Source organism: Bombus flavifrons, chromosome 1 (genome assembly GCF_040668555.2).
Source record: "Bombus flavifrons isolate JBK064 chromosome 1, iyBomFlav1_principal, whole genome shotgun sequence".
Taxonomy (NCBI): Eukaryota; Metazoa; Arthropoda; class Insecta; order Hymenoptera; family Apidae; genus Bombus; species Bombus flavifrons.
Window position 1 is genome coordinate 8,234,033 of NC_138442.1, and position 27,042 is coordinate 8,261,074.

The following is a 27,042-nucleotide window of genomic DNA, read 5'->3' on the forward strand; positions in this document are numbered from 1 at the left end:
CTAGTCAGAAGTTTCTTCGAAACAGTCGTTAAGTCTATTCTAATTTAAACGTTTGAGTGTCAAGCAGCGCGATCGCGTTGTTTAAATTTTGTTCGAAATGTCGCAGTATATTTTAACGCTACGGACGACTGACAGTATTTTGTATTTCATTGTTATCTTCTCAATAATTTTGATTGAACAAAACTTGAAATACTTATAAATTAATAATATGCAGAATATAGATGTAAATTCTATAGAATTTCGAACAACAACAGACGGTTTGACTTTCCCTGTGTTTACTGGGAGTCGGTCGAACAATATAAATAGAGAAGAACTGGGACTTAGGAGAGAGAATAAAACAGGATTTCAAGAAGCTAAAATTGAACAAAAAAGAAGAAAAGCAAGTTAAGAGTTAAAAGGAGAAAGAGAAGGGAGATTAGAAGTAGAGTTTTTTTGAGTTTCACGAATCGATCGCCTGATTTCCAAAAATATTACAACATTACATAGATGTATTTCATAAAAATAACAGATATGACGAGCGCTATTGCGCCGTTTGTTTCTCTTCGCAATCGATTACGACAAGCGTTATCGCGCTGTTGGACACTTTTCGACCATGTTTTTTCAAAGACCCCTGCGACTCAAAAGGTCAAAGAATGAAAAATGTTGGAAGCTTTTAATGATCCTAATCTACTAATCAGCAGTTGTTAAGTCTGTTCTAATTTAACCTTTAGCTCAGTCAGAGGAAAAAAGAAATCGAGTTCAGCTTTCTTTATATTTGTTCAGAATATCAGTCGCCATTTTCATAGATGTATTCTAATAATAAGAGAACGAGTACTGTGAGCTGTAAAGGATGAAATCAGAAAAGCTGGAAGAATTTTAATACCACTCGTTGCAAAGATTAAACATCGACTGGAAGCTTCAACATTATTATCTTTCCTTAACTGGAAAAGATCGATATTGAAACGTCAAACAGAAATCCTGTTTTCACCATCGACATCTCATCGAAGCGGAGATCGAGGAGCGCAGGAATAGGGAAACACAAAGGGAATGGAAAAGGGTGAAAAAAGGCGGAGAAAAATTGGAGAGGTTTCCACAGCGAGTAGCACCTGTGGAATTTCGCGATTCCCTTTGCCCACCGGTGGGGACTTGGAAACTCGTTTGCAGAAAGTCGCGCGGCCGCAAGTGGTTGCTACGAACAACCAGTCACTACAGTTAAAGAGATGGCTAACCGTCAAGTTTTCACCGGTGACTCGTACATTTTTCTTTCTTCTATCTTTTTGCGATTATAGTAAGCATTATAGTGAGATTCGTTGGACGTGGAATACATAGAAGTTGCTGGGATATAATGTCGATCATTACGCCATGATGATGAAAATATGGAATTTTGTTTGGAAAATATCGATGGCCTTGAAATCTCAGAAAGAAAAATGTTTGATTCTTTGTAATATTTGCTTCTTAGAAACAAACAATTCTTTTCTCTGACATTCTTTTTTACGATCAAAAATAATTGAAATATTCAAAGTGATTGGCCGATGTTGTTCATTCTATATGTTGGATTTTTCAAGTAAAAGTCTGAGGTTTTTTTTTACATCAGTTTCTGCGGATTCGGAGACTCTAACAGGCCTAGATAATATTTCCGATCGAATTGACTCGATGGACGACTTGCTACTTTTTTTTTAGGAATTTAATAGAACAGTTAATCTGTCCATATTTTCTAATAATCGCATCATAATAATTTATACGATAAGAAACTCTAAACTGTGCACCTTCGTCTTCGTCTCGTCTCACGATATTCCACCTTTCATCGCCGAGCTACCTCGCTTCACATACAAACATACGTACATATGCAGCAAAAAGGACTTGTTTTTGGCCACAACAGGCCATTTTTTCCAAGATCAGTCTCCAGGGTGGAAGGCTTTCCTTTCATCCTCCGTGGAAAACGAATTGGAGCGAGCGGCGCAGAAATTGTCTAGTCTGAACCAGCGAAAGGAGATGGTACGAACAGAAGCGATAAAAGAAGACGAAGAGGAAAGGACATCGCAGAAAAGGAAAAGAAGGACCATCGCGGCAAAGGCGATTTCCTGCAGTTTCGTTTGTTTCTCTCGCGATGAAACGAAAGGCGGATCCTCGTGGAGCCTTTTTGGCAGATACAGCTATAACAACCGGTAGAAAGGAGCGGGCAGAGACGAGACAAAAGAGAAAGAAACTAAAGAGAAGACGAGAAAAAGAAGGAGAGTTGGTTGCGAAAGAAGGAAAAGAAGTAAAGCAGTCGGTCCCCTTGGTACGCAGATTAGGACGACGTACAGTTGCTGCAGAAAATATTGAAACAGATACAGAAACATTTTATGAATATATCGTGTGTTTCATACGAAACATTCTGAAATTCTCATTAAACCGATGAAAATGGAACGAGACTGTTATGATTATATTGGTAAAGTCTGACGCACTTCCGCAAATATGTGCACGTAGAAGTTGCTAAATATTTAGCGAAGGTATATAGTACAGTAGCGGACAGAGGCTGAGAAGTATAAAAGGGCAGCCTAAATTCATAAAATAAATTTGTATTTAATGCGAGCAACGTATAATACCAGCGAGTAGATGACTGTTACCAATAATGGTAAGAAACTTTTATCATAAAAGTTACTAAAATTCATAGTATATGAAATTAAAACTTTTTCTTTATTCGCCGTTGTATTTGCGAAAGACGATAAAAGTGATAAAAGTTGAAAAAATTCGTAGAATACGAAGATAGGAAAGCAGCAACGCAAAGGCTTCAAAATTGAAATTTGAAAGAAGATCTGAAAGAAGAATGCACACGATCTGCAAAAACGTATAAAATATTCAAAGAATAGCAATATATCTTATCAGTTATCAAAATCGGACGTTTCCGTTTAGATTCTGCTCTTTTAATTGTTTAGATTCTACTCATTTAAATGCACGAAAATATAAATTTCCATCGAAATCCACAATCTAATCATCGGAAATAAAATTCAACGATCACAAAGAAATGTTGGAAAGGAGTTAGAAAGTAAGAATACTGTGGAATATAGAGACGCGAATATAAAGGACAAAGCGTAAAGAATATAAAGCACAAAGGCTTCAAAGTGAAATTCGAACGCGTTACGAGCCACCTCAAATTCCCTCTATCCCCAAGTAATCCGCGTTATCAGAGTCTGACGTACACCGTGGAAAGCGGCCCTAAAGGCGCGCATTAACATCGAGCGAACGAAACTTTCCTAACCATTTCACTTAATTCGTACGATGGCGTTGGCCCGTGCGGTGCGTAGCCCGCAAAAATTGTCCTTGTTGCGGCCAATTACATAAGCGACTTATCTCGACCGCTTTCCAGAAACCTTCATTTTGCTAACAAGGCTCTCGAAGGACTCGTAAAAAGTCAAACCAAGGAGGATTAAGCAATGAAAACTGTAGGGCTACGCCAGTCATCTTGAAACGCACCTTTGTATTTAGTCATTCGCGGTAATCGTCCATTCCGACCGTCCATTTATATCACGTTATGCTTGTTAGGAGAAAAGTAAGAAAGGCATTCGAGTGACTAGCATTGTTCATAGAGAAACCCAAGATACAGTGGCTCGCGAGAATATTTGAATATTTAGCACAGAAAATGTTTAGGTATGTGTAATATCGTGCGTGTTATATACAAAAACATGTTGAAATTTCAGCAGATATATTCGATTGTCCGAAAAGTTTCTTTCGTTTCATAAGGTGATAATAGATGAACAATAATTTCTGTTTTATATTATTTTATTGAATTAGGTATGATCCATTTCGTTCTATTTCTATTATTATGTTCGTGCATAATTCGATAAACTAATATAAAACAAAAAACATTGTGCGTCTATTATTTCCTTATTAAACGAAAGAAACTTTTCGGACAACTTAATACAAGGAAAGAATAGCAGTACATCCAAACCAGATGGCTGCTGAAGCGAGCAAAACTGTCATAGAAAGAAAACTAAAAGGAAAACACCCCACTGCCCTGACTAAAGAAATAAAATAGTCAAACTCGAAGATGGTATCCCGCTGGGGGTAGCCATCCACATGTTATTTAGCAATTAAGTTAGAAAAATTTACCAAATGTCCAACTGGACAAATTGTAAAGTACAAATTAAATAATAAAAGAATATTTCAGCAGATTTATAATGAAACACGATTGATACGATTATATTTGGCAGATTTGAAAATTCATATGCAAATGACAAGATATTGATTGCATATTGAGTACAACATTAGTATACAGCATGAACAGTCGTCTTGAACTTATAACAAATACCTCAATATTAGATAATCGATGGTATAAATATTTCTGTAATCTCTACGAAATACACATTCGTGGCAAATATCTTGTAATTTCCATATGTAGTTTTAGATTTGTTTCAAACTTCGCTAGTATAACTATGGTAATCCAGTATCGTAACGCTACTAATACAATTTCGAAATGTTTCGTATTACGCATCGTATATTCATAAAGGTTACGTCATTCGTATAACGCGTAATATATTCATGAAGGAATTGCAGAAATTCTTGAATGCTACTGTTCACGGTACAATATCGGATGCGGAAGTTTGTCTCTTGGACGGTTGCAAAGGAGAAAAGATGCATGGGTCAACATGTCGAGAAACGTCCGCTGGAATTCTGACGGCTCACCTGTTACACCTTGATCTGAGGAGCGCCACAGGGATGAAGCTGCAGTTACAGTCGTGTCGTTTCTCCGTTTCCATCCCTTGTTCCCTGAACGACCGGAACTTTTTCAAGCGCGAAAGAATGTCTTTCGAAGGACTGCCTCGGAAGTTCTGTCCTCTTTAAAGAGACACAGAAATTACCTTTCGTTCCTCCTCCTTCTCCGCCTCTTTCTTTTTCAAAATTCCGACGACATCGTTGGAACTTTTCCGCCAACTGGCTATTGCTCGAATATTTGTCTCCTAAGTGACGGTGCCTTCTACCCGAACAAAGGAACGAGAAGAAAGAAGGAAATCCTTGGGATTCGAGGGCGACTCAAAAATGCCCTTTAACACTGTCGTCCAGTTATCTGTCTGAAGGTACTTCTTTCATTTCTTTCGTAAGGTCGCGAAGAAGAAGCGAGAATCGCTGTCTTTGATCCTTGCGATTCGATGGAAGTTAAATAAAAGTGGAAATATCCTGACTGATAGATATGTAAACGTCGTTTAGGAATATTACGAACGTCGATAAAAAGCGATAGTTACAACTTTTGCTTCATAATTTCTACTCAAAACTCTGACGTAAACGATCGGCCATCGATGTAAAATTCAAACACAAAATACAATTTGATGAGAACAAGATTTCACTGTTGTAACGTTGAACACCGTAACGATATAGGATCTGTATAATGCGAAACTGATAGCCTCGGAAAAAGCAGAGTCGATCAACTTGTTTTCTAAGATGCTGAGATAGCTTCCGCCTAAACGTTATATTTCAGGTCGTACGAGGAAGGAAAAAGATCTCCCGAGAACTATTTCATTCGTCCCCTAGAAAATTCCATCGTTTCAAAGCTTTACCACTCTGCTCTTCCAAAACGTCAGGGCAAAGGTTTTTCCGAAGCACGAATGTCCTTTTTTTCTTACCATGGACCATTTGTTAAATCATCAGGAAAGGAAGAAGAGGAAGCAAAAGAAGTAAAAAAGAAAGGACAGGAAAGAAGCGTTTTATCGCGATCGAACAAGATATCCTTCAGGATGGTCCTCTACAGGCTTCCCTTCTCGTGTCCAGCAGCGATAGGAGGTCTCGTTTCGCATTCGAACGATTCATTGGCACCGCCGTCGTTCCACAGATCGATCGCTTTCGTTCCTCCGGCGTCAATTCACCTCGTCGTTCGAAAAAAGGGCGTCTGAACGGTTTGCTTTGGAAACGACAGACCTCGAAAGCTGCTGCCTTCTGCGTTTTGTACACGGGAATTTGTCGGCCATTGCGGTTCCCAGCCCCGTGTCTGTCTCTTCGTCGACGTTGTCTGATGTTCTTGCTCTGGATCCCGAGAACCAGGGAAACGAAACGGGGAAAATGCCAGGGATCCTTCGTGTTACGCTTTTTCAAGTTTTCTCAGACAAATGGAAACCATAGTGTCTTTTGACTTAAACGGATTATTCCTCTGGAAATTTCTTCTTTCCGCAGAGTTCCGCGAATTATACAGTTTGTGTGTTTCGCGATACTTCGCTTTAAAGATTTATTAGGGTTATTCTTCATTTTCCGCGATGATACGTACCGTGATATTGCCTTTTAAGTAGATTATTCTTTCGGAAGATTGATTTTCTTTTTGCGCAATTGTAAAGATTCGAATTGGTGGATTTAGCTCTGTGTTTTAAGACTGCCGATGAAATTCGTTGAAATTTGTTGTGGCTGTTTTTCGATTTTTGGAATTATGCTACTACGTATACCATCGATATACCGTGTAGTGTTATTTTCTTAAGCAGATTAGTTTCTCGAAAATGTATTTTCTCCTTGCGGAATCCTTCGATTTGCAGATCGTTCAGATTTATTACGTGTACTTGTTCTTGATATTTAACGCTGTTATACACTACACGTGGATTTAAGTAAATTCACAAGTTTATTGAAAAATGCAACAAAGTTTTCGTAGCTAGACAACAGGAGAAAGGACAAGATCCACGAACAAACAATATCCTGAGCGTGTTATTTTGAATACAAGCTCGATCGTCCATACAGACAAACAAATTAATCATACATACACCAACCTCAATACAAACACTAAATTCCTCGGCAAAATCAAATTATGCTTTATTATACAAAAACGTAAATTTCACGAGTATATTTCAGCAGATGGACCGTAGAAACGAAGCTGGCAAATTGGCGTAACCAGCCTGGGCTTTTCGGTGTTTCTATCCCACTGTGGTTTATGCAGGATTTGCAATTTCTCGTGGGTAGAATGGGCTTGCATAAGCCGGCGAGAGCTTTATGGTCGCCGAGTTTATTAGTTTCTAACCTGCGGTCCAGTGTAACTGGCGTGGCGCGAGAGCTTTCCCTATTGCGACTCTTTCGCCGCTACAGATTTCACAGTTTCGAACTCTGCTACGGACGATGGTACGCAGCTACGCGGGCTTTCCACTTTTGCACCGGCCAAGTCTCGCAATGCACGAGGATCCCAGCGGACAGAAGAATTCCAATCTCGCTTTGCCGCGACCTGCATCTCCATAAACTTTCCAGTCAACGTACCGAGGTCTCCGGACTCTCCTGCCGCGCTCGAAACCTCGTTCTGCATCCGTTTACGCGATTCAAACGATCCGTTTCAACGTTTGTTGAGAATCTTTCGCTGGCGTGAAACGCGAGTTTATTTTGGCGAATACTTTTGCTTCCACTCTACTCGCGCGCATAATAAAAGTTAAACAAATAGACTGTGGACTCTGTTGTTATTCCCATGGATACGTTGAAAAGAAAGGGTAGAAAGTTTATTTGCCTGTTAAACATTATGAAAACTGTACTATACTTGGGATATTTTATTGGGTTGGCAACTAAGTGATTACGGATTTTGTCAATACTACCTAATGACAAAATCCGCAATCACTTAGTTGCTAACCTAATATATGTTTTCGCATATCTGTTTTCTATGTTTTGCGAATTTTATGAATTCTTGCGTCTTTCAATTTTCCATAATTGCATAAAAATCCGCGGTTTGTTATTGAAATTTAAAAGAGACGTAGAGGATCGTGCGAAAATCTTAAACCATCTGTAATTTATGTTGTCTCCACCCAAACCTCGACTTGGCGTAATGTAATTCGGACCAACCTCTGACTTTATGGTATATTTAATGGTATATGCTATATTTAAGGTTTTATGTGTATTTTACAGGAGTTGTTTTGGAGATAGTAATTTGCTCACGAAATTCAATACCAAGCTGTTATTATTTAAATTGATGATTAAATTGGGCGCTACCATTTCAGGTAATAGGAATATTAAGCGACTTATTTTCCATCTCAATTTATTGAATTTTATTCAATAAATTTATTCAAGCAACATTTCGATCGGTAATTGCTCTCTATCGGATAGCAAATGGAAATTTTTATTGTTTCATTCGCTTCATATCGGTACAGTTTATCGTTACCACGAGCTTTATACTTATACAGTAGTATCTTACGTATATAAAATTTTGGTATTTCTATTTAGATACGTACCATTATATTTGATAGAAAATTTATTATCAAAGTTAGTGTATAATCGTTAAATTGTGGTTGACATATATTCTCATTCCATTACGACACTTTATATCATCTACTTTAAATGAAACAGCAGCTCACCGACTCCTATAATTTTGATATACGTTTCAAACTATTTAGAATATTATCTTGCTAATTGATATGCACATACAGTGGCAGATAAAAACTATAGAATAAGAAATGTAAAAAGATATTATAATTTTACAGAATGAATTTATATTTAATAAGAGCAACGAATAAATATGGTATACAGCAGAGAATAAACGACAAACAGCAGTACGGTAAACAAATGTTTAGTGTAAAAGTTAATAAAATTCACAATGTACGTTAAAGTTTCTTTTATCCGCCATTGTATATTCTAAAAGCATATTCACTGAAAATCCACACACGCACACAAGCAACGTGCTAATCACAACAGCGATTAAATCCTATCATCTGGAACCATCTCTTGTCATTTACACGTCTTTCGTGCCTAACCGTGGCAATGAGTGAAATTTTCTATGGTGACCGAAGCCTTGGAAGATTAATGGGTCGCATACGGAGAAACGTGGACAAAGAGGCGCGCGTACGTCGATTGATGGCCGCGTCATAATTTTCATCGGGCATCCCAGCCGTCGATTTATAATGACAGACACGCGGCGCGCCTCGGTTCTTCAAACGTCATCGATCCTGCGTCCCGATGAATCGCACGAACCGGGCCATCTGTCACTTCCCACACCGTGAAACGGTGCGAGGATTCTTCGACACGTTCCGTGTCGGCGGATTTTTTATTCGGATTTCAGAAAACCTAGTTTTAAAGTCGGAACACGCCTAGTTTAGCGTTTCGAAAGTTAAATTTGAAAATAAATATTAGCGTGGAATGGCAAGTTCTCTTTCGTCAGACGAAAAATTATAGAAAGTTATTACACGCAGTGAATATTTAAATAATTGTTCGAACAGCTTGTCGATGTTCGATGGAAAGTGTCGCACGTTTATTCGTGAGATTTTATTGATCTTTACGCTTCTGTGTGAGTTTCGTTCGATGGCTGTCGCAGTTTTAACATTCTGTTTGACCCGAGTATTTGTTTTTGGAAAGGATTAGTAATCGGATAAAAATAGACGAGAGTTTAGAAAACCTCGCGAATAAAAATTTATGGCGTCGGTTGCTGTTGTTATTTCTTAGTTGCTTATCAAACTATGTAATACGATAATATCGATTTTTGATATTAATCTTTATTTAGCCCTCTTGTAATTTTCATAGTCTTTTAACACTTTAACTGTCACGCCGAAATCACATGTTTCGCTCAGAACGCCACGGCAGTATTTTTATTATTCAAAGCATATAATGGCAAAGTAATAATAAATTGATGATGTAAGACAACATTCTTCCCCAATGGACCGTTTATCTTATTGGTGGTCACGGGTGACCACCGTGGCTCCTTGGTAACAGTCAATAGCGACATATTATAACAATATAGCTTTGCTATTTCAACAAACCACTCGCATTTGTTATTTCGTCGTAAGCAAAACGTGCAGAACATATTGTTGAAACGTGTAGAAGATATTAGTAAACAGTATTTGCTCATTCTATATATAATAATAAGGTATGTGCACATTTCTAACTTCAATTATACAGGGTGGTTGGTAACTGGTGGTACAAGCGGAAAGGGTGTGATTCTACGCGAAAAAAAAGTCGAAAATATAGAATAAAAATTTTTCGTTTGAGGCTTTGTTTTCGAGAAAATCGACTTTGAATTTTCGCTCGGTACGCGTGTGGTACGTTATAACGGATCTCACTGTAGATCGTTGTCTCGATGGAAAAATTAAAAAACAAAAAATTTTTATTCTATATTTTCGACTTCTTTTTTCGCGTAGAATCACCCCCTTTCCGCTTATACCACCAGTTACCAACCACCCTGTATAATTATAAAGCAGCATTTACGGTTACTTTCTAAGCTGTGTTTATAATAATATTCGTAGATTACCCCTCAAAGATATGGATGCAAACACAGTGCACCGTTAGATGCAAGATTTGTTCTCATTTTTTTTTATTGATGTTCTAATAAGAATGTTCAATCGTTCAATGGGGCGCTTTTTATTTCAAAGTATCTTCTATTTATCGGTTATATTCAAAATGCCCTAACTGTCAATTTTCATTCAATTTTTACAATTGTAAGAAGTTCAGGCGCTTCGGTCACCAATGACCACCGTGGCAGTCAAATTGTTTTCCTTCCCTTTCTTTCCTTTTTATGCTTTGGTTTCCTATAAATAGATTTTGCCGTGGCGATTTCCTATGATTCTCCACATTTTTTGTTTTCTATAGAAAAATCACGTTTCTGTATTCCTCGCTACGATCTTATGATATCTTCTTCCCCCTCCCCCATTTTTCCTGTTCTTTATTTGAAGTCTATATTATATTCACGTTACGTCTGTGTCCTCGGTTTAATATATGAAGGTTTGACGAGAAAGAACTGACGTAGGTTCATAAAGAAGAATCGAAAGAAAGAAAGATCAAAGTTATTCGTGTAAGCGTGGGCTACTCTGGCAGAATGGAACCAAAGGATATTAGGAAAATGCTCCGAAATTGATTCTTGAACTCTTTCGCAATATCATAGGCTTTTTATACATATACCGAGTAGTTTAAAGAATTGGAACAAGTGCTACTTCGCTTTTCGTTGTTACTGGGAGAAGATGTTACAGGGAAAATGTGAGACGATTCAAACAGCATATTACATGTTTTATATGAAATCAACTCGTCGCTGTAAGTGCAAAATATATCTACTGCTCGTCATTTATGTTAATTTCAGCAACAAACTTAATCCTTTAATCTTACATTCTTAACACGATAAGCAATGTAAAACTCAGACGTGAAAGGAAGTAAATTTGATGATTTTATAACAACGTGGTTGCTTGTTGGTACAAAGAAGATTGACTGACTGTGTTCACGTTTCACACGTTAAAGGGTTACACGCAAGAAAGTCTCAGTTGACGAAAACACATCTCAGAATTCTAGAAATACTTGCTGCCGTTCGAACGAGTAAGTTGGCGTAATGGTAACGGTGTAACGAAGTTATTTCGGGTTGGTTTGCAGCTCTAAGAGTATCGAGAAGGCCGAACTTGGGTCCATTGGGTGTAAAACATTTTAGTGGTTGAATCGAACAACAAGACGAGATTAGGTTAGACGAGGATGACGAGTTTAAAATGGGAGAACGAGCACGAAGGTTTGGCTTCTGGCTCGAGTGAAACGTCAACAACCATAATCTGATGTGAAAGGATGATGGCGGCGACGACGTCCTCGTCTCGAGTAGAACGAAGCTTAACGCCACGCGAAGGTGGTCTTAATGTGAGAAACGTTGCAGACGAAATTGCGAGCACAACGAAGACCAAAGGTTTTCATCGCGTCAAATTGAGCGCGCGAACTTTTTTAGTTTCTCTATCGCACATTTTTATTTTTAATTCTGCTCATTTTTGTCGTACGCAGTGATCCACGCAATTGCAGCAAGTTATGGATTTTTTTTCGATTACAATGGAAAATACATGTCGGAAGAGTTATTGCAAAAGAACATTCCCTCCGGAACATCTGTTTCGTGAACGTTGCTTACACATCGCAGGTGCGCGTTGTATACACAAATGATATTTTATTTACGAAATTCGGTAGCTCAGCTTTCGCAAAATTTCGTAACCGTTTCGATAACAGAAGCCATAATTCCACTTATCTAGTTCGCACGTCACATCAACATTTTCATTATTACTCTTTTTATTATTATCTGTCCAAAAAGTACAGCGTAGAAGTAGCATTTCTCTTGCACGCGAAAGAAAAGCAGCATCGAGTGTTTCTTTCCAGGATGACGGAGGTGAAAAGTTGCACAGGAGGAGGAGAATCTCCTGCTCCGTTGTCATCCAGTGTTATTTCTTACTCTTCGAGTTGCTTTCATTTCATTTCTCACCAATTTTTCGTCACTCTGCTCGAACGCCGATAGATAAATACACGTTTCATCCCTTTACCTTCATCGCGAATGCGATAACACTCGCGCGAAATACCCGGTTTCTTCGCGGAAAAGACGTCGATTTTTGTTGCAAGTTTGGTTTCATTTGACGAGATCGAAATCGACTTCGTCGAATGAAATAAAAGACAAATACTCTGAGAGTATTTACGTTACATTAATGTCCATTAATGAATCACGCACGATACATACGAGCGGTTCAGAAGCAATGTATCGATTAACGCCATAAATCGAAAAGTAGAGAAAATCGACGATGTCGTAAATATTATCTTTTAAATTTACTTTAAAATTTATTATCGTTCGCGATAGACGAACTCACGGAATACCTTTGCTTCTTAACAATCTACCATTAAAGGTGTGTAATTATTACCATTAATACTATTGAGATATGTGTAATTTTGTGTGCTACATCCGATTAGCCGTGTAGTAGTGATACACAAATATGAGTATGAGCGTGTGGGAGTATGTGCGTGAGCAGCGTCTCGTAGAACAGAAGAATGCAACTGTTCCGTACGCATGGTGTTGGAAAGATGGTGAGATAAAAAGAGTGCCATGAATAAACTAGAGTCGCTACAATCGAAGATACTCAGAAGAATAATGAACGCCCCATGGTATGTCAGAAACGAGGATATACGCAAAGACCTAAAAATACCACCGGTCAGAGAAGAAATCGGCAGATATGCAAAAAAAATACAAGAAAAGAATGGCAACACATCGAAACCAGGTGGCTGCTGAAACGAGCGAAACTCTCATAAAAAGAAGACTAAAGAGAAAACACCCCAGTGACCTCACTAAAGAAATAAAGTAGACAAACTCGAATACACAAACACTGAAGCTACTACTTAAGACGAAACTATTTTTACCAAAACCAGTCAAAATGTCTGGTCTTTAAAAAATACGTAATAATAGAATATCTTTATATTTATTGATTTATTACTTACAAAAGGAATTTCATATTACATAGTACACTTTTTGATATTATTAGCCCATCTGGGACCATGGTCTCTAAATCAGAATTGGTACATTTATAAAATTGTACAACCAGTCATTTTAACTGGTATGGAAGTTCTACTATTAGCATCATGGTCGATCCGGAATTTGCCTGATAACTAACACCATCGCATTGAATGATACGCGTGTATAAAAATTGTAAAAATGCGTGGGAAGTTGTACAAAACGACGAAACTGGTTAATTCGTGTTCGGTAAACAGATTTTAGCAGCCTTTTACACTTTGACGAGTACCATTCATTTTGACTGGCATTGATATAAGTAGCCATGATAGAAAATTATTTTGGTTTTGAATAAATAGAAAAAAATAAAAAAAATTCATTATATTATTCCATTTACATCACAGAAAACATCCCACTGATCTCGCTAAAGAAATAAAATAGTCAAACTCGGTGATGATATCCCGCTGGGGGTAGCCATCCACATCTTAATTTGGCATAAAACTAGAAAAATTTACCAAATGTCTAGCTGGACAAATTGTAAAGTACAAATTAAATAATAAAAAAAAGTAAACACCCTAGTGACCTGATCAAAGAAATAAAATAGTCAAACTCGAAGATGGTATCCTGCTGGGGGTAGCCATCCACATGTTAATTTGCAATAAAGTTAGACAAATTTACCGAATGTCCAGCTGGACAAATTGTAAAGTGCAAATTAGATAATAAGAAAAAGAGTGCTGAGAGTATCTTGTAAACCACATATTAAATAAATATGAAACTATTTTAATATCATTTCTACGTGTAATGTAAGTGTTCCTATTTACTTATTTCACCCACTAAAATCCACAATTTTGAACAAGTACAATGGCACGGTTGATCAATTTTACTAGCAAAGAGCTAGAAATATGAATTTGCATAGATATCCGCAGCCTAATACGTAGGATTCGTAGCCAACCACGATGAACGAGGTCAAAGACCAGGAATGCCGTACGAAAGTAATAAAGAAGAGGATGAATAGCGAGGGACAAGAAAGTAAGCAAGAGAATCGAAGGGTGGTAGCTGGAAGATAGAGGAGTGTGCTCGTCGACGAGAGACAAGACAGAAGGGGGAGCCGGTATAAATAAAGAGGAAAATACAAAGGGGTGGGGAAGGAGAGTGACAGAGGGATCAAAGGCAGCAACGTATCGAACAAAGGGAACTATAGAAGCGACAAAGATCAGAGGAGGAAGAAAGAGTACCTTGGGTGAGCAAGTCGAGGGAAATTAAGCAATTAGTAACTTTGCACCGCGGTAGCTCTCGACGAGATTTGATTATGTTTTCGGTTTAAGCTCTACTGCGAAACGAGGGGGTTGGTCTGCTCCTTTTCCGCTTTATTGCGTATCTCTTCGGCAGAATTTCATGTACAGTAGATGGATGGATACAGTGCTGAGCAAAAGTCTTGGGCTACAAAATGACTATGATATTTCAATATCGTATTGATGTTTCAAACAGAGAATTAGAATTGTCTGTGAGAGGTGTTGTCGGATAATTTTCTCATAAACTCGTTTTATATAAACTCGTCTTATGTGTGAACGTTCCTTTACATTTTTAGTTGCTCGAACAATTTATTCACATTCTTTTACTTCCTTCCACGCGATTTGTTCTCAAAATCATTCCGTATGGCTTTCAAGTATTCTGTAAGCGTCCAATCGCAAAAATAGCAATTACACGAAACAACAACATCGAAATCATTCAACTTCTTTCTCAAATCTTTCACATTGTTCGATACAATTAACAGTTTCGGAAATCTTTTGGCTTTCAGCGTCTTAACTGACTCCCCAGTGTGTGTTTCGTAACATTTGTAATTTAAAATCTTATTCGTCTAAAGTGTTTCTAATATTGTAGTGTCGTGAATGAGGGGTATCGTGGACGAGGGACGAGGGGTGTCATGCGAATTATAAACAAGCGGTTGCTGAGCATGTGCGTGGTAGGGCTAAAACAAGAGATATGAGACTAAGACAAAAGACAAGAGGGTTGTTAAGGGACGATAAATGAATTAACAGCAGTATGAGTTGAGAAGCCGGAGAGTGCGGATTGCGTTGTCGAGATAGTGTTGTTAGTGTTGTTGAGTGAGATTTGAATCTGTGTTGACGAGAATTGTTAATTAATTATCTAGTTGTTTTAATTATTATACGTTGTTGCAATTAGTTCATGTTAAATACCCATTGTTTTCTGTTTAATTAACATCTGTTTAATCCATTTATCATTAATAATCTAATAGTTTACGATATTACAATATATTTATGACGATGAACGCCTAAATTTAATTCCTACGTATAACAGTGTGCGAGAATATTTTCTAAAAAGCAATTGCTTGCTATTATACGATCAATGGGAGACTGTAGGTGACCTAAGAGACTTTTGTACAGAACTGTAGATGAGGAGGAGGAGGATGGCAGCCTTTAAGAGGTGGCTTTCGCTCGGTCGACGTATATCCACAGCCGCAAACTCTAAAGGGGCAATACGTGCCTCGAGCGCTGCGTCCCGTCCGCTTCTATTTCTTCGTTTCCGCGCTTCTGTCATCCCTTATTGTTCTACGATTCTCGCGCTCCTTATTGCATTTCCTCGATTCTTCCATGGGAACGTGGAGGTGAGAACACAAGCGTTCGACACGCTGGAAACCATGTGGCGACGATTGAAGATCGATCGTTGGCGAGGACCATTGTGCCACCACGGAAGGTCGTAGCGTACGTTAAGGCTCACAGAGGAGGAATCTGTTGGCTAGCCGGGTAATCGTGATTTTAAGCGTGAATTCAAGTGAAATTAATCGCCAGATTTATTTCTAGGTTTTTTATTTCTACCCGTACCTCGCCAGACGGTTTTTCTTTAAAAAGGGTAAAAACGTTGTTTGGTTTATTTTGTTATATGATAATTGATACATAACAGCATAATGATTATTGATACGTGAACCGTGTAGATGTCTTTTGATAGAAAATGATAAAGAATGCAACAGAGAAGTCCTATGATCGCTGTTATTATTTATATTTTGTGATTTATATTTATATTTGAGAATATTTATTATTTATTTATATTTGGAACATAAAGTTTAATACAGTAAGCCAGATAATGATAATTATTAAATTACTAGAGTGTAGTAGGAAGTCCGATGAAGCTCCGATAGCTCAACTTGTTAGAATGTGTGTCCGATAATTAAGAATTTCAAGATTTAATTAAGTTTTGTCCGATTAATCTGTCTGTAGGATACGAGCAAGTTGTTTCAATATTTATTATCCATTGTACGAAATCGATATGCCGCGACTTAATAAAACTTTTACAACACATGTTTATACAATATATATATATATAGATACACAAATATAGATACATTGCACGTACAATTTCTATAAGAAAATACTTTAAGTTATATGGAAAGGTCATTGCGTGTCTATAAATTTCCAATATTCTATGAGTGGAAGTGAGACGAAAATGTGAAATAAATATAAACTTTTAAAAGAATATACCTTTATTAAGAAGTTACAATAAGAATCTGAAATATAGAGGAATTTATTTTCAATACGATAGAAGGCAGAAATAGATAAATGATAGTTGATATTGTATTTCTGAATCAAGCATAGGAAATTAACTAATAATAAATATTAAATTGGTTTGTCGAATATATTTAATGGTACATCGAATATTATTACGTGCCTGTATTTCCATATTTCGAAGTGTTAACTCTGTCGATATAAACCTACCACCAATATACCATTAAATTAATTCAGACTTTCATTATGCGAAAGTATGAATACGCGTGCTTGATGATGCGAATCTATTCACACAGATTATTTAATTTATATACAAATGAGACATTAATTCACAATGGATTCAGATCGTATTAACACGTAACGTAATTATCATTTATCTATTTCCGCCTTTTATTGTATCAAAAATCGAAATAATTGTCGTTTCCTACAGAACTTTATGATCAACTTCGTAATTGTTGAGTAAAATTTACAAAAGTTTTTGTTCGTGTGTTTTTATACGTTAGCAAAATTTTGAACATGAAAGCTGAAAGGTAGAATCTCAATTAACGTCTATTTATACACAAGTTTAATACTTTGCTCTGGTCTTATAACGTTGCAAAATTATATACCGAAGAAACGACAGAACGTGAACATTTTCTGGCTTGTTCTCGCGTGTTGGGAAGATATTTTCTAAATGAAACTCGTTCTTTACTTAGTTTTCACGTGCACACAGAACTGCATTAAAACCAAATCTTTTCTCACGAGTTTCTTCTTAAAATCTTTCAGCTTCAAGAGCTCATAATCAATTTATTATTTTCACGTTAACAAACAAGTCATTATTTGTTTGCTATACACACACGCCTGCAGAACCACGTAGAAACAAACAATGCTTTTCGATTAAAATCCCAGTCACGCAATAGATTCTTGCAATACGAACAGCAAAAAAAAAAAAAAAAAGAAACAAAGAAAGAAAAAAAAGAAAAATCCATAAAAATTAAAGTCTTCTCAGAGTTTCCACGTTGATTTTCTCTCCACGGACCAGCGTCCCGGTTTGCTTTATCGTTCTAGTCGGCTCGTTTCGAACGTTAAAACGCGAGTCTAATACAGAAACGGACATCTCTTGTCAATTAAAAATCCAGCCAGGCAATAGAATCTTGCAATAAGAACAAAGAAATTCAAAACCATAAAAATCGAAGTCTTTCTACGATTTCCAGTCTAATTTTATTTTCTTCCTTTCATTTATTACCATATTATAGAAACAAATAACACTTATCGATAAAAATTCCAACCAGGCAATAAATTCTCGCGATATGAATCCGTAAAAACGAAAATTATCTCACGGTTTCTACGTTGATCCTCTTGTCTTTTATTTCTCAACAACCAGCGTCTCGGTTTGCTTTATCGTTCTCGCCGGGCCGCTTTGGACGTTGAAACGCGAATCGCGTGGCGTTACGTCGCGATGCAAACGGCGCGTCGCCGGCGAAAAACCAGACTGACGAACGTAAGAATTAAAGTGGCCGTCCCCTCTGAGAGGGACGTTGCTTCTGGCGTTGCTTTTAAGAAGTCACAGCACACTGTCCCCTGCAAACTTCGCCGTTAAAACGTGGCTCTAGAACGTTCCGTCAAGCTGCATTTCCTCCGCCCTCTGCCCCGTTCACGACCCTTCTTCCTCCGGCGTACTTTTGCATTATTCCCAACTCCGCCGTTTCCGACGCAGTTTGCCAGAAGACGGCAAACTTTTAAGAACGCTCGATGGAGAAGAATTTCGAATGTAATTACTAACCGTTTTCTCCTTGTTTGCCTCAGAATTGACCCAGGCTACTTCGTTTCCTGTAGCTTCTTTCTTACCGTGGTTTCCATCGGAATGGAGCAGTTTTTCCGGCCAAATGAATGAGGAAAATATGGAATAGCTTGAGAACAAGGTTCGGAGCGAATACATTCTCTTTTTTGGAATCTGTTCAAGTAATTACTTCTAGGAAAACTCTACATCTTGTTCCTTTTGTATACTCCCGACCTGGACACCGCTGTTACGAAGAAAATAGAATTTGGTGAACCAGAAAGAATTAAAAAAGGAGAGGTCCGTATTATTGTGCTGTTGAATATGAATGTTGTTTTGGGTTACAAGGTCTAGAAACAAAAGAGTGTTGAAATAATTACTTCAAGAAAAACTCTACATCTTTTTCTTCTGGTCTGGAGGCGGTCTGGAGACCACTGTTACGAAGGGAATAGAATTTAGTGAAAAAAATTGAAAATAAGGAGAGGTAGATATTATTGTGTCGTTGAATATAAATTTTGTTTTGGGTTACAAAGTTTAGAAAGAAAAGAGCTATATGTAGATTTCTATTGCTGTTTCTTGTAATTTTCAGCTAGAGCTACACACCAAGGTTAACTTTTTGGTAATGTCCTTTACTATAAATATATGAACGTGCTCCCTATCTTCTTCCTATTGTATTGTAACACTGCTAGAGTGAGGATCTGCATCAGCATACACTATACCTGTACTTGTACTTATATCTATACTTATTTCAATATATTTTTCCATTATAAATTCATCCACTCGTTCCTCTATCAGTCAACCTCAACAAACAGCCACAAGAAGATTTTTATTGCTGTTTCTTGTAATTTTCAGCCAGAGTTGCACACCAAGGTTAATCTTTTTGCTAATGTCCTTTACTATAAATGTATCAACCTGCTCATAATTATATTCTATCGTAACGTAACACTGCTAGAGTGAGAATCTGCATCAGCATACACTATACCTGTACTTGTACTTACTTCAATATATATTTCTATTACAAATTCATTCACGCGTTTCTCTATCAGATAATCTCAAGAGAATCGATAGGTGGAAAATTAGGTGATTGACGAGTCGGTGAATTTCGCGATGAAAATAGGAAGAGTTTGGAAGAATTAGAGCAAGGATTAAAGGAAGTTACAGAATGAAGATAGATTATGATCCTTTGTAATCCAATCTTTTTTGTCTTTTATCAAAGTAGATCCCCCCTTGGTCTAATTAATTTTAGGACGATGATGGACGATTAGCAGACGGATTTGTTTATGTCGTATTTTTCATAGGATTTTTTTAATTTATTTATTCTTCTTGAACGGTATTAAGAAAATTTATGGAATGGCTGGTATCAAGGAGAGTAGGAAAGTATTTGGGTGAATTACGTCGCCGTTTGTCGGTCTACTTCCACAGAATACCAATTGTCTTGCGAGATATGTATCGAACTTTTGAATTGGAACTGAAATACTGACAGAAAATTTGTAACGTAGATTGTCATTCTTCTGTCACTGTAATGTCACTTTCAATCTAATTGTAAGAACATAAATGATCATTTGAAATATCGTTTTGAACTTGCGAGTTGACATCGAAATGGATGCAGCAAATTTATCATGCTGACAATGAGTTTAGATTCTGGAATCGTTCATCATGCTGACAACGAGTTCAAACTATAGAAAACTTGTGATGTCAAATTGAGCGTCGACTAGAGCCAGACAAATCTGTTATTAAGTATTACGAAATAACTGGATATTAATTTCACAAAATGCATCGAGTCGATCGCAACGATATTCTCAGAAGCGAAGCGTTCTTCACCAAGTACTTTCATCGATTTAAACGACAACCGTCAAAAGTTGTCAAGTTAAAACAAAAAAAAAAAAGAAAAAAAAAAAGGAGAAAAGAAGAAGAAGGAAACGGACGTACAAATGCTTCAAGTAGCTACGATTAATCTTTTAGAGTGGCGGTGAACTCGACGACGAAAAAAGGAGAAATAAAAAAGGAAAGCGAAGAGGCGAGGAAAGGGAAAGGAGGCGTCCGTTGTCTTTACGAATTGAATCGAGTTCGTCGAAGCGGCGAGGCGGATTTAAATAAGGGGAACCGTCTCGCGGATGCAAATTAGAGTTTGCTCGAAAGAACGTAATCAACGTAACGAATGGAACAGCTTCTTCACCGATTCTGTTGTCTCACGCGATCGAAATTGCAACATTCTTTCGCCTGAGCCACTCGCTTTATTTCCAATTTGTTCGTTAGCTCGATTCTTTTGCTTCTTTTCTTCTATTCCTTTTTTCGTTTCTTTCTCTATATTTAAAATCGTTTTTACGTCTCGTTTAATTAAAAAATATTGTTTAAGTTTCCTAATTTCTTCTTTAGTGATTTCTTTTACCTTCGAAAATACAACAAGAGAATGTTATCATGTTAGTGAAGCGTAAAATTATTTTTACCTTCTGTTTAATCTTCTTAATCTTTTACATTCTTAATTTTCAATTTTTTACATTTTTCCTTTTCGCCATGTTTACGTTTGCAAGTGAAATAAGAGTATTCTTGACACGTCAGCCAACCACTTCGACATATTAATATGCAAATGCATCGACCAATCCTGTTTAGGATCTCGGGAAGATTACACGCGAGGTGGGCAGTGAATTTATGTTAGGCGATCCATCTTCTTGACGTCAACGGTGCGTTCTCCACGCGTCTCACGTCCACGTGTCCCTGAACTTCCTCGCGAATGCAAGTTCTACAATCGACCTATTACTCCTCATTCAGACGAGGGAAATTCCTAGATTCTATTGAATCTAACGAACAAACATATTGAATTAAACGATACACGCCTGATCGTGCTACGTTCAAGACCATTTAATTCCTTCAAACGAATTCTCTCCCATCTATTTCCATAGAATTACAGTCCTGTCCTAGTTGCACGAGACACCCTGCACATTTCCTTCTTATTCTCTCGCAACGAATCACTTTATGTTCTCTTATATATTTTATTTGGACCTCGTATAACGCGAGGAATAGAACTCGGTAGACTCGGTTAATTAACGGAACCCACATGGGACGAGTCTGTGTTCTGTTCAGGCGACTGGTCCTCCTTCCAACCTCTTTCAATCCCTTTCCACTGTCCCGCGTCATCCCTGTTGTACTTCCAAATACAGCCGTACGTAAATAACTCGCAGCGTCCCTTATCCGGGCTTTGCCTGTGCCGAACAACAAGAGGTGAAAGTTGAGGGGTTGAGGAGTCGAAAGAGGAGAGAAGGAGGACGACAGAGGGTAGTAGATAAAGTCTCGCCTGTCTGCCGAGGGAACCGGAAGAAGCAGGCACCGAAGGAACATCCGTCCGGTTGCTTAATTAAAGAAATCCTTGTTTACTGCTGGCCGACTCTCTTACTTCGTTATGTAACAGGTGTCGTGAATAAGTAATTCGGATGACGGCCCTCGTGCAGCTTCCATTTCATTACGTATTTATCGACGTTTACGGACTCCTTAAAGGGTGGCAGACGTCTCGAGAATTTGCACACTCTCGAAGCTATCCTCTGTCGGTGGTATCTGCCGTCAACGATCTTCTCTGACACTTCCTTGCTTTCTTCTTTAAAGCGACAGTCGATTAAAAAAGGTTGCACGATGAATGGTTAGAGGTTTGGGTAAGAGATTGTGAGACGCTGCAAGCATTTTACAAATTGCTACTTGTTATCGGTATACGAAAAATTGGTAATAAAATTGATAGCCTACGAATTGGGCGAATTAGACGACATTGCGAAATAGTAGGAATATATCGCGGATATTATATTAGGCTGTCCGAAAAGTGTCTTTCTTTCGCAAAGGTGTTTTTTACAACAGTGCATCTTCATACAAACGTGAAAAGAAAATCTGTGAAATGTCGCGGTGTTTATCTCAACATAACAAAATGGATCATTCGACAAAATAATATAAAACAAAAAACGTGCGTCTATTATTTCCTCATGAAACGAAAGAAACTTTTCGGACAACCCTATATAAGAAGGATGTTAAAGAGATGTTTGTCCTCTTCGTGTCCCATATCGCCGATAATTCCACGACGACGTTGCTCGAAATTGAATCGATGTTACACTCGAGTAGCCTTCGTTGTCTACAATTCTAACACGAATTGCGTCTGAAATTCAGGTCGCCTACGAAAGGCGTATCGAAATCTAATCCGATACCTATTTCTACGTGAAATTCTAGAAATCTGGTGTACTGGAAGACGATAACGCGAACGGAAGGGAAGGGTTAAACCGCGAGGGGTTAATTAAACGGTTGAACTTGCAAACATTTTTGCAATTCGCTCGACGAATCTCAATATTCCGGGAACGCACTCGTTTAATCTCCGTAAGCGGAATTTCACGTTCCATTTGTCTACCTAGCGCGCAAGTTATTGGAGAGAAGGGCCGGGCGAAGTTCGTAAAGCCAGCCTGTGGATGAAGCAGCAGCAGTAGCGGCAATAGCAGCTCCGTGATTTTTCCCGGGTGTCCGTTTAATCCCTCGCACGGTTGGAATTAAATCGGGCGTCGCGGCGCTGACGGAATCGCGGTTTCCGGGGTGAAAAAGAGGCGGAACACGAGCAAGGGAAAACGAACGACGAAAGTGTAGCTGTACCTCGAAACGAGAGACGAACAAAGCACGGTTAACCAGGTTCGTCGTTTTGTTTCTGTTTTGTCTGTAAGATGGACGTCGTTCGATTGTATCGGCACGTTCTCGCCTAAGTATTTTTCACTGACAACCTCGGTGTAGCATTTTATCTGCGATATAACGACACGCTAGAATCGATTACCATTTTGACTTCCACGCAGATATCACATGTTTCGTTTAGGACACCACGGCAGTATTTTTATTATTCAAAGCATATAATGGCAAAATAATAATAAATTGATGATGTAAGACAACATTCCTCCCCAATGGACCGTTTTCCTTATTGGTGGTCACGGGTAATCACTGTGGCGTCTTGGTAATAGTTGATAGCGACATAATATAACAAGGCTTCGTTTATTTCAACAAACCATTCGCATTCGTTATTTCGTCGCAAGCAAAACGCGCAGAACATATTGTTGAAACGTGTAGAAGATATTAGTAAACAGTATTTGCTCTTTCTATATATAATAGTAAGATATGTGCACACTTTTAACTTCAATTATATGATTATAAAGCAGCATTTACGATTATTTTCTGGGCTGTGTTTATAATAATATTCGTAGATTGCCCCTCAAAGATGTGGATGCAAACACAGTGAACCGTTAGATGCATGATTTGTTCTCATTTTTTCGTCATTGATGTTCTAATAAAAATGTTTAATTGTTCAATGGTGCATTTTTTATTTCAAAGTATCTTCTATTTATCGGTTATATTCAAAATGCCCTAACTGTCAATTTTCATTCAATTTTTACAATTGTAAAAAGTTCAAGCGCTCCGACAACCAATGTCTACCGTGGCGTCACAGGAGAAACCGTGGCCGGTCAATGACCAACGTGGCAGTCAAAGTGTTAAAAATGTCTAATACAATGGTATATATGTATTATAGAAATTCATTTGTCAGGATTTGTAGGAGGACAAATAGTTTGTATAATCGGAGTTCACACAGTCGACAGCTCGTTGATTTTCCTTGCCAATTATTATTTTTCATTCGCGAATGGAATAATAGGAGTTTAGGACAAATCAATCCGATCGGCAGAAGCATCGATTACGTTTTTAGAAATATTCGAATACGTTCGTTTACTCATTGAAAAATTATTACGTCGATCCATATCGCAATTCGATGCTTCGATTCACCGGTTCGTTACATCGCGAGTGTAACTGTGATAATATTGGAAGCAAAGAGTAAGCAACGTCGGCTCGTTGGTCGTCCCAGTTCGCTGACAAGACTGTTCCGTCGCGGAACAAAGATTCCAAGAGGAAATGGGGACATTTCGCGCGAAAAGGCTGTCGCGGAAGAAGCGTTACAATGTAACGTCCCCTCGGTTCCTTTAGAGATTTCGCCGCACGGCGCGCTTTTTGCGTGAAAAATTAAGCCTCCCTTTTCAACGCGAGCACCGTCCGCTTTGATCATCCTCCGCTCTGGTTATCGTGTTTGCGATGACGAAGTTCAGCACGGCACGACGCGGCGCGTCACCGGGTCGGCTCGAGAAAAGAGCAAAGAAAAGATCTCCTTCGGGTTAGTTGACCTGCTCGAATTCGAGAGTCTGAAGTCTCTTGACCACCGTGAACCTGCTATTTACACGACTCGAGACATACACAGTAGTTGACGTACGCATCAGATGTCGCGTACAATCTTCAATGAATTTATTATATGTGAATTTATTATACCGAAACATTTTGAAATTTTATTTCCTCTGCTATGAGACTCCGCTATCCCTTTCATTTGTATTTGTTAAGAATTGTGGATCTTATTCGCCGAAATAAATGTAAAGGAACACTAAGGTTACACTTAGAATTCATATTAAAATAGTTTTAAATCTATTTAATAAACGATTTCCAGGATCTTCGTCGACATACATTTGCACGCGTCTCAGCACTTTTTTTGTCTCACCATTTTGCATACCAACTGCCAACGGAACAGTTACATTCATCTATTTTTCGAGACGCCGCGCACACACATACTTTCACACACTCATATTCACATACGTGTATCACTACCACGCGGTCAATCTAGTCTAGCACACAAAATTATACATGTCGGATTAGGGTTGGAATTTTGGGGCGTTCGATGAACCTTTACTCAATTTACCATCGCGGATATAGCTAATGTTTATTGGTACAAATGTGGACACTACAAGAGGCTATGCGTAATAGAATGGTCGAGATGATGGTGACAACGAATTCAGGTTCGATAACGAATCCACGGTCCATGGGATGACGAGTGTCAACGTAATACACGATTCGGATAACTCTTTCGATAACTCAATCAGCAATTCGCCCAACGACTAACTAACTAAGTAACTCGTAATCCAAATGAAACTGCCCTTATATATTCCTGTCCCCACTTCTCGGGTCAATCTTTGTTTTTAAGGAGAGCCATATAATCATTCCATACCTCTGTCAGGTACACGTCCCTCCCGTGACCGTGGCTACGTCCAGTGACCCGCTATGTCACTTCGAGCCCGAACCCATCGTCATAAAGCCAGATTGGAACATTAAAACTATTTCTTATTTTTATTACTTATGTGTAGCTATAGTAAAAGTCTGGACTAGGGAATTGGGGATTTTCCCAACATTCCAGACGGGAAATCCCGATGTTCTTTCATCTCCGACATACATATCTTAATAGTATTGAAGTATGAAATTGAAGCGTGAAACAAATTTGAAAACGTACAAGACAGAGTACTTAATTTTTGAGGTTTTACCTCGGAATAGACAGAGGAAATGCGTGGGTGAATGTATAATGGAAATATATTTAACCGTTTGTCACAAGCAGCGCGATTGCGCTGTTTAAATTTTGTGTCAAAAAGTGTCAGTACATTTGAACGCCACGCACGACTCAGGGAATTTTGTATTTCATTGTTATCTTCTCAATAATTTTGATTGAATGAAACTTGAAATATTTATAAACTAATAATACGCATAATACAGATGCAAATTCTATAGAATTTAGAACAACAACCGACGGTTTGACTTTCCCTGTGTTTACTGGGAGTCGATCGAACAATATAAATAGAGAAGGACTGGGTCTTTGGAGAGAGGATAAAACAGGATTTGAAGAAGCGAAGATTGAACAAAGAAGAAGAAAAACAAGTTAAGAGTTAGAAGGAAAAAGAGAAGAGAGATTAGAAGCAGAGAGTTTTTAGGAAATACGGAAGAAGACTTAGAAAATCGATTCTTGAGTTTCACGAATCGATTGTCTGATTTCCAAAAATATTACAATATTGCATATATGTATCTCATAAAAATAACAAATATGATGAGCGCTATTGTGCCGCTTGTTTCTCATTGCAATCGATTAAGACAAGCGCTATCGCGCTGTTCAGCATTTTTCGACCCTGTTTTTTCAAAGATCCCTGAGACTCAAACGGCTAGCGTTACTTTGAGGCTGACAGTCCTTTGAAATTAATTTAGTATTAAACAATACTCAATGGCCTCGAGGAGTAAGGGAATTAAATATTAGAGAAGATGTGGAGTTTTCCTTGAAGTGGGACCCATTACATTATGATAAATAACGATGTATACAAACATTAATGATACTTAAGAGAAAAGACAAGTATTTAGATGGCATTAAAATTGGAAAAATTGAACTCTCAAGTCTGTAAGTTAATGATTTCTATTCGATTTAGAACAACGCAAAGGGGATTTGATCATTAGAAAAGATTGCAAAGCTACACGTTACTACCATGAAACTTTTACTCAAACTGCATCACACGCATCGATCTGCTATTTAATAAACGTTCTCGTCCAGCACCCACATTTCAACCTGGAAATCATTTTTCCCTGTGATAAAGGTGCAATCTGCAGAGTCATTATCGTGGCTCGATCAACGAGCTCGCGGCATGGCAGCTTGAACACGGGACTAAGTCGTATCGTACGCCAGCGGAAGGACTAATTTTCGATAAATTCCAGGAGCAGTCGGTCGGTGTGTAATTAACTTGGGCCGAAAATGGGGTTTCTAGCTGGCGAACGCGCGAATACATAATGCCACCAGGAAACTTGACGGC

General features: G+C 38.1%; 1 long non-coding RNA gene across 2 annotated transcripts in view; it reads left to right on the forward strand.

Moving 5' to 3' along the window:
• The window catches only part of LOC138179048 (uncharacterized), a 227,298-nt gene that overhangs the window by 164,565 nt on the left and 35,691 nt on the right, over positions 1–27,042 (forward strand). Inside the window, exon 4 of one of the 2 annotated variants that reach the window (XR_011172913.1) lies at positions 22,182–22,381. The exons of the other annotated variant lie outside the window; for it this stretch is intronic. This is a non-coding gene — a long non-coding RNA (uncharacterized LOC138179048). Of the gene's footprint in view, positions 1–22,181; positions 22,382–27,042 lie in introns of those variants that run through there. 2 annotated transcript variants of the gene reach the window in all.